The following is an 8,483-nucleotide window of genomic DNA, read 5'->3' on the forward strand; positions in this document are numbered from 1 at the left end:
TCTCCCTAGCGTTTCCCTTTGGAAATTGACTGTTTTCCTCAGCTGGAGAAAGGGACCAAAGCCCTGGAGGCAAGAAATAGGGCAATACAAAGACTTGGATGGCCAATATTCCAGGAAGATTGGCACCAAAAATATGACTGTGGTTCACTACACTGATAAAAGTTAGTATATTCTGGTGCCACTTACACTGAGGATTTTAATAACAACCAGATACAAAGGGGAAGTGTATCAGTACTCAGTCCATCAAAGACCAGGGGCTGACTCTGCTGACAGCACTGCGAAACATACACTATTAAAACAGATCTGAAACACAATCACAAAATATCTATAAACAATTTCATGCAATGTTATTTTATATATGTATGCTGAACATCATACAAACATCTTTCAACTACATACGCAGCCTTATAGTGAGAATCAGAGATGCTCAACTTTGCTGACTGTTGTGGCAATACACAATAGAAACATTCACCATCTACTTCCCCCATCAGAAGCAATATGCAAAATCCATCTATTTCACAGCTACTAGTAGTACAAAGGCCTAAAAGAATGCAAAAAATGTCAGACAGGGAGTCAATTAAATGTCTAGCACCAAACCTGGCACACTTTAGGAGTGAGAAGTGTGGCACTTTCACTGTGACTTACTTAGCAAATGCATAGTTCTGACAGCTATCTGAGAAACAGCTTTATGTAGCATCTCCATTGCAGGAGCTAACAGTGTGGTCATTGCTCCAAGTGTTAGTGAATCCAAGTCATTTACTGCTGAAATGGATGGACCACATCAGCAGTTTCCTTCTATCAAAGAAAAAAATGACGTTTACACTTTGTTGTAGAAGCAAATTGCTCCTTAACTATCCTTAACCACAAGAAAGAAAAGAAACAAGAAAAGAAACCGAAGGGAGGGACAGAAGGGTGAGGGGAGAGAAAGAGTCAGAAAGGGAATTAAGGAAGCTTCAAGAAACATTTACAGACTAGACCAAGCTAATGTTTTTTAAAATTTCATCAATCCTCTAATACTTTTGGAATTGGATAATTAGCAACCTTCTTGTCTTTGATGCAATCTGAGCTTTTTTAGTCTCCATCTGTTAAGCAAACCATGGGCCAAAATCTCCTAAGCTACAAGGTAAGGGAGAGCCCAAGCCCAGCCTTCTTCTAGACCAAGTGTAAAATCCCCAGAGATGCAAAGATTGCTCAGTGGAGGCATGCAGATAAACAAGGCATCTGTGAGCTTTGCCTCCGACCAGGGACAAAGCAGTGGCATGCCAGAGATGGACTGACCAACCACTCTCTGCAGCAGTGGCTCTGATGCAGCAGTGTCAGCCTCCATTTTCAAGCACCTTTGAGCCCTCCTCAACCATCCAGAGGCTGAAGGGATCACCCTGCCTAAGTCTCATTTCTGAAGCTTTCCTATGAGGAATGTAAACATGCAATGGCCACATCTTTCAGATACATCATTGAGTCTCTTTTCTGATATGTATGTGAAAGAAATCTGGTATGCCACCATTACTCCAGTCCTTCACAGCAGTTGAAGTGAAATCAACAGGAAAATGTTCAGCTAAGGGTGGTTTTCTAATGTTTGCCCTTTTCAGATTTAAAACCATTGTGGTATGTCTCATTATACTGCAGTGCAGAAAACTAGCAGAATAACAGCTGAAATGAGCCCAAGTTCAGCCACTATCCATTCTATTATTTCTGTGTGATATCACTATAATGAAGCCTGGAGATTACTGTTAGCTAACATTGATTTTTTTTTTTTTTTTTTCAAGCAAGTTTTTTCTTTCCTGGCTCAGAATTTGTAACTACGGATGCAGTGCATCAAATTTACCCGTGGCATAATTCCAGGGACGTCACTGGAGCCACCCCACAGGCTCCTTTATCCCTCACACACAGTTCTCAAGATGTCAGCAAGTGGGATGATGGGAGCAACAGATGGAAAAATAAGAAGGGCTTCATACCTTCAGCTTTTGATTGGGCTGCATGCTGTGGAAATAACATTTGCTGTAGTATCACATGTGTGTTAGCAAGAGAGCAGGGGATGTGGGAAGGGCTGTGCATGGTCATATCTTTTCATGCTTACTCTGGTTTTGTAAACACAATTTTAAAAGGCTATCAGCAATCTGGTGATCTCTGTCCCCATAAAGCTACAAATTGAGAAAGAAGGAAGTGCACAAATCAAATTGACCAAGTAATATTGAAACCAACTACAGATTTACAAACCCCAAAATAATCTCAGTTTCCGCAGGAGTCTTGAGCAGCTGGATGTGCTCAAAAAGCTCCATCAAATCACTCCAGGTGCCGCTACTCAGCATTTAAAATGAAGATTTGAGGCCAACAAGCTGCTCTGAAAAATATATACTGCTGTAACCTTTACTTCTGCATTCACTTACAATACTTTCTCTCTACTCCTATTTCCCCATAAATGGGTATAAAAAGCCACAGGTTTGTGTAAAGTTGAAAGTTTTCTCAATGAGTTACTACATTCAAGATTCTGTATGAGATTCTTTTATAGTGTCCAAAATGGAGCAATGCGGGTACATTTACTCTTCAGACCACTGGATGAGCCCTTCAGCAAAAATCCAAACAGAAAACTTACACCCACACAACAAGATGTAGCATCAACAGGAGCTTTACTATTCAATATATGAATGTATACGATTTTCCATTGCAATGATCCAGAATAAAATACAATAAAACCTTAAATATTGTAAGATCTGTAGCTCAGTCACTGATGTAAACCAAAAAAGTTCAATCATGAAAACAGCCTTTGAGTCTGGCAACTCTCTGGGAATACGTTGTTTGGCAGCAAGACAGCTTTATACACAGTTCTTCAGTTTTCTACTTAATATTCCCAAAATAATAAAATTAAGAAGGAAAAAAGGCATGAATCTAAAATAATAATAATAATAATTAAATATTCAAAAAGTATTTGCTTAGGCTTGGCTTTAAGGTAAAAGCTGTGGCTGAAAAACCTTTTATCAGAACATGCTTTTCCATCCTTCTGCGCAGTTATTTGGAAGCTTGCTCTCATAGTCTGCTTTTAAGAAAGAGAATTAGACCTTTAGTAAAGATGAAGAAAAACATATTTATTCCACCTCCTTAATAAAGCAAAAGTATTACCACACCAGCCATTGCAAGCTGCAGCCTATAGTGTTGGGTCACTTTTAAGAGAAACCAAGACACTGCAAAATCTGTTCAGATCTGATGTTCCCAGCATATGTTTCTTAATTTGTGCCCTCTGCGAGGACTCTTCTCCCCATCTTTGCTATTAACATACTGAATTGTAAAAGCACATTTTCACATTTTTCATTAGGAAGGTCGCTTGACTCAGTGCTGCCTTGATGCACCATGCTCCAAGTATAAGCAGATCAATGCCTCTTTGCCCCGAAATAGCTATTTCACAGTGGCAGCTACACTGCGGTCTCTGGTTGCTGGGTACCTCACCTTGACACAGAAATCCCATATATCCCATAAGGAGTGAGGTCTATGAGGTTATTTCTTGAAGTGGATATTTGCCATACAACTTCATAGCGTTAGATGAATATAAAGATTTGAATAGGGGCAATTCAGTGGATGAGTGGATATAATTAAGTCCACAGACATCGCCTTGGAAGTAGAGCAGAAAAAGGCTTTGGGCTACACATCACAGTTTCTGTGTCCTGTCACAGACCGACTGAATTTTTGCAAAGAAAGTAAGTCTTTAGTAAAGAAGTATTGAGAATGAAATACCGCTGATTAAAATTAGTACTGTGAAAATTTCTTTTTTCCTTTAATCGCATCTGCAGAAGCTAATGAGTTTGGCAATAGTTCTATCCAATCTGACATTGGAGTGGGCTGAATTCCTTGAAAAATCATTCCATGATGTAGTTTGTTAAATCCAGATGTTAGGGAAGCTTCATATGTGCCTGCTCAATTTGCACCTGAGTTCTGAATCCTCTGAAACACATTCATAAACAACTACCAGAAAACTCTGCCTCTTTTTTACCCTTACTCCAAAAAGAGCAGAAACATGTTGCTCAAGAACAAAGTATGCTAATAAAATGAGAATGATAGTAGAAGGGATTTTCTGTTTTTTCACGCTACATTTAGATTCTGTGGGTTTACTTATATTTGTGTCCCGAGTCTCCTTTGTTGTCACTATGGCACTGGAAATGATATAGTATTTGTATACTTACAGCCACAGCTTTATACCTAGTATTTATAGAGCACGGGCTGCTTCTAAGAGGTCAGAGAGAGGTAACTGTAAAGAACAAGCCTAATACCAGCAGGCTTAACTTCACTGTACCAAATTTTTCAGATTGCACAAATCAAAGAAGCCTGAAAACCACCAATTGTGTCCCAGGTACCTGAGAACCTCTGAGCGAAGAATCCATAAAGCCAGAACCAGAAGGAGTTCCAGGAGAGCTGAGCAAACCAATTTCACAGTCACAATTTCACAGGTGATAAGTTACAGCAAACCAAGGAGAAAAGCCCTCCACAGATGGTGTTAAGTAAGTATGGAGGAGGACTGAAACAAGCTGCAAAGTAGGTAGGGAGAGTGATAAAAAGGGGTGCTTTAAAGTTTAGTTATTACAGAAGGGTTAATAATTGTCCAGCCCTTGTTTAAGGCATCATAGAATCATTGGATGGCTTGGGTTGGAAGGGACCACAAGGATCATCAAGCTCCAAACTCCCTGCCGCATACAGGACCACCAGCCTTCATATCTAATACTAGACCAGGCTGCCCAGGGCCCCATCCAACCTGGCCTTGAGCACCTCCAGGGACAGGGCATCCACAGCCTCTCTGGGCAGCCTGTTCCAGCACCTCACTACTCTCTCTTCCCCCTGATAACCAACCTAAACATCCCCAAACCCTGCTAAAGAGTCTGTCCCCTTCCTTCCTGTAGCTCACCTTTAGATACTGAAAGGCCACCATCAGGTCATCTCAGAGCCTTCTCTTCTCCAGGCTGAACAGCCCCCGCTCTCTCAGCCTGTTCTCATAGGGGAGGCGTTCCATCCCTTGGATCACTTTTTTGTGGCTCTCTGGATGCACTCCAATAGGTCCATCTCTCCTGTACTGAGGACTCCACATGTGGCTTCAGTACTCCAGGTGTGGCCTCACCAGTATGGAATAGAGGGGTAGGATCACCTCCTTCACCCTGCTGACCATGCTTCTTTTGATGTAGCCCAGGATACAGTAGGCTTTCTGGGCTGTGAGAGCACAATGCTAGCTGCTAGCTCACATTCAGCTTCCCATCCACCAGTACCCCCAGCATTTTTTTATTTTTATTTTTATTTTTTTTTTTCAGCAAGGCTGTGCTCAATTCTTTCATCTCCCAGCTTGTATTTGTAGTGGGGATTGCCTAGTTCCAGGTGCAAGACCTTGCATTTGGATTTGTTGAACCTCATGAGGCTTAGCTGGGCCAACTGCTCATGCCAGTCTAAGGTCCCTCTGGAAGGCATCCTATCCCTCAGGCATGTCGACTGCAAACCGCAGTTTGCTGTCATCAGCAAATTTGCTGAGGGTACACTCAACCCCAGTGTCAATGTCATTTATGAAGATATTAAAGAGTATTGGTCCCAGCACTGGCCCCTGGGGGATAATGCTTGTCAGTGGTCTCCATCCAGACACTGAGCCATTAACCACCACTCTTTGGACTCAATCCTGCAGCCAGTTCTTTGTACACTGAATGGTCCACCCATCAAATCCATATCTTTCCAATTTGTTGTGGGGTATCTTATCAAAGACCTTAGTGAAGTCAAAATAGATGTCATCAGTGGCTCTTTCCTTGTCCATTGATACCATCATAAAAGGTCATCATGTTGGTCAAGCAGGATTTGTCCTTTGTGAAGCCACGTTGGTTCTCCCATATCAACTCCCTGTCTTCCATGTGCCTGGGCATAGCTTCCAGGACGATCTGCTCTTTCCTGGTACAGAGGTGAGACTGACAGGTTAGTAATTCCCTGGGTCACTGTTTTTACCCTTCTTAAAAATGGGTATGATGCTGCCTCTTTTCTAATCAGCAGGGAATTGATCTCATTGTCATGACTTTTCAACATTGAGAATGGCTTGGTGACTACATCAACCGATTTCCTCAGGATTTTGGGATGCAAACCTTTCTCTACAACATCATCAATAAATAGATACTGCAATTACACAGCTAATTTCCTTCATTCTCACATTTACTTGATGCTTCCCATGACTTTTTCAAGGTTGCCACACCAGCCTGGCAGTGAACAAGTGTGTCCTGTGACAATTAGGCTTTGGATCCTTTATGATGCATTTGTCACAGTGCACGGCCTGCAGTCTCCTTTGTCTCAGTAGAATTCTAAGGCTGCTCATGGAGATGGATAAGTTACCATCTCCAGAGGTGGAGATGTTCAAGAAATATGTACTGTAGGACATGGTTTAGTGGGGAAATATTGGTGGTAGGTGGACTGTTGGACTGGATGATCTTAGAAGTGTTTTCCAACCTTGGTTATTTATGATTCTTACTGATTTGCTCACAGAGAGAACTTTCCTTCCCCCCCCATATTCCAGAGCTAATTTGAGTGCAAATTGCCATTAATAAAATTGCATTCCATAAAAGAACATATTGCAATGATGAGTGTGATTTGCAACAAAGAGCCACTGTTTATGTTTCCATATGGATTCAGTTTACATAAACTTTCCAGGTACTAAGGTACTAGAAGGCCAAGTTTGTATCCAGACTAGAAGGATTATACTATATATATAAGTATTCAATATAAATATACAGGTTTACGTAAGACTGTAAGGAAGGCATCAAGGATAATTACTAGTCACATACTGATAAGAAAAAAGCCACAAATAAAGCATCTCCTTTAATAAATCATACAGCCATGCTACGTCATACCTGCTTGGCTGCTTAATGCTACATCAATGTAATTGCTGTTTTTTACTCAAACACGTGTAGGAAAGTACCTTTTTTTCTGTAAAGTTAAAGGTCTTATCTGAAACACAGAGCCTACTGTCTGTGGCTTACCTGGCTGCCTGACTTAGCAGACATTCTGCTCTTCCTTTAAATAAAAGAAAACTGGATAATGATAGCAGTTTCCTTTGAATATTTATCTGTGATGTTGCAAAATTATGTTCAAAGAAGCAAATAATTAAATTTTCCTTAAAACAAACCTCATTTTAAAGAGCCTCAGAGCCAAAACTATCTCTGCATTGTAAAGTCACCTCCAGCATTCCAATTAGCATTTGTGAGTTCAAGTCACACCCAAACAGTTGTCTAGAAGAATATAATGCTTTTCCTAGTTAAAAATGAGGTAGAATTTCTGTCTTACCATTAGACTGTATTCAATGGAAATTACTCTGTTAGTCCAGTAGAAGCCCCTTTTTGTCCTAGAAGGAATATTTATGTGTCAGTCTGAAGAAAAAAATATCATCTCATTTATCATCTGGCTTGTAATGTGCAGCAGATCAGACTAAATTCCCCTGTAATCCTGAACTTTAGAGTCTGTTATGTTTTATTCTGTTTCCCATGCTGAATTTCTGTATTAAGATAAGAATGTTCTTATCTTGAGATCATGAGAAATTTTAGAATTTCCCAGCAAGCTGGAGAAAAAAAAAAGTCTCCTCCAACATCTCAGAGGCAAATATCTGTGGATTTGGGATGGAATTTGTTATGTCTGTTTTGAGGCATCTAGAATTTAGGAATCTGGGCTAAACCCATCCCGTAGGCATCTCATTGCCATTGGCGAGAGTGAGCAGCACCTCCAGCAATGAAATTATCTCCTTCCAAGGAAGGTGTCTCAGACAGGGGGCTAAATCACTTTCGGGAAGTGCTGACTCTAAAGGAGCCGCCATGACTCACTTGGGTAGATGCCTGTCTTTCAAATACGTAGCACTAGATGAGACTCATTTGATTACTGAGGGTGTGGAGCTGCTGCTGACTGATATTTGTCATTGCGGTAATCTAAGGAATTGTTGGAAGAAATAGAAGGGGATTTCTACATTTTGGTTTTCATAAAAGCGTTATTTTAGACAGCCTTGGAAATGCTAGTAACGAGTTTCAGGGTAGGCACAGCTCTTAAAGATGGTACGAGTAAGGGCAAGCCATAGCAAACACACAGCATACAGCTGTGACTCTGCTGTAAGTGATATCCAGACCCTGGATTCATCTGAGAATAAAGAAATAAAACAGGAATCTATCGGTCAAAAATTGCTACATTAGAAATCCCTTAAACTCATGCTTTTCTTTTGACTTGTTCTGAAGAGATGATGAATTAGTTTTACTCCAGAGGACAGCAAAGCTTGAACAGACTTGTGAAAAAATGGTAATAGCCAACAGTGCCTAGAAAGTTGCAGAATCTGCCTTCTTTGACATCAGCCTGCAACATTGTTATCCTCTTTCTTTAGAGTTTCAGTTACTGTCCTATTGAGTCTGTTTAAGAATTGGTTTATTGGTTCTTTTTAAAAATCAAGGAGGCACATTACTGCTCTTTATGTAGTCCCTCAAATCTAAACAAATGGAATTCACATA

Source organism: Tetrao urogallus (assembly GCF_951394365.1).
Source record: "Tetrao urogallus genome assembly, chromosome: 2".
NCBI classification, from domain to species: Eukaryota; Metazoa; Chordata; class Aves; order Galliformes; family Phasianidae; genus Tetrao; species Tetrao urogallus.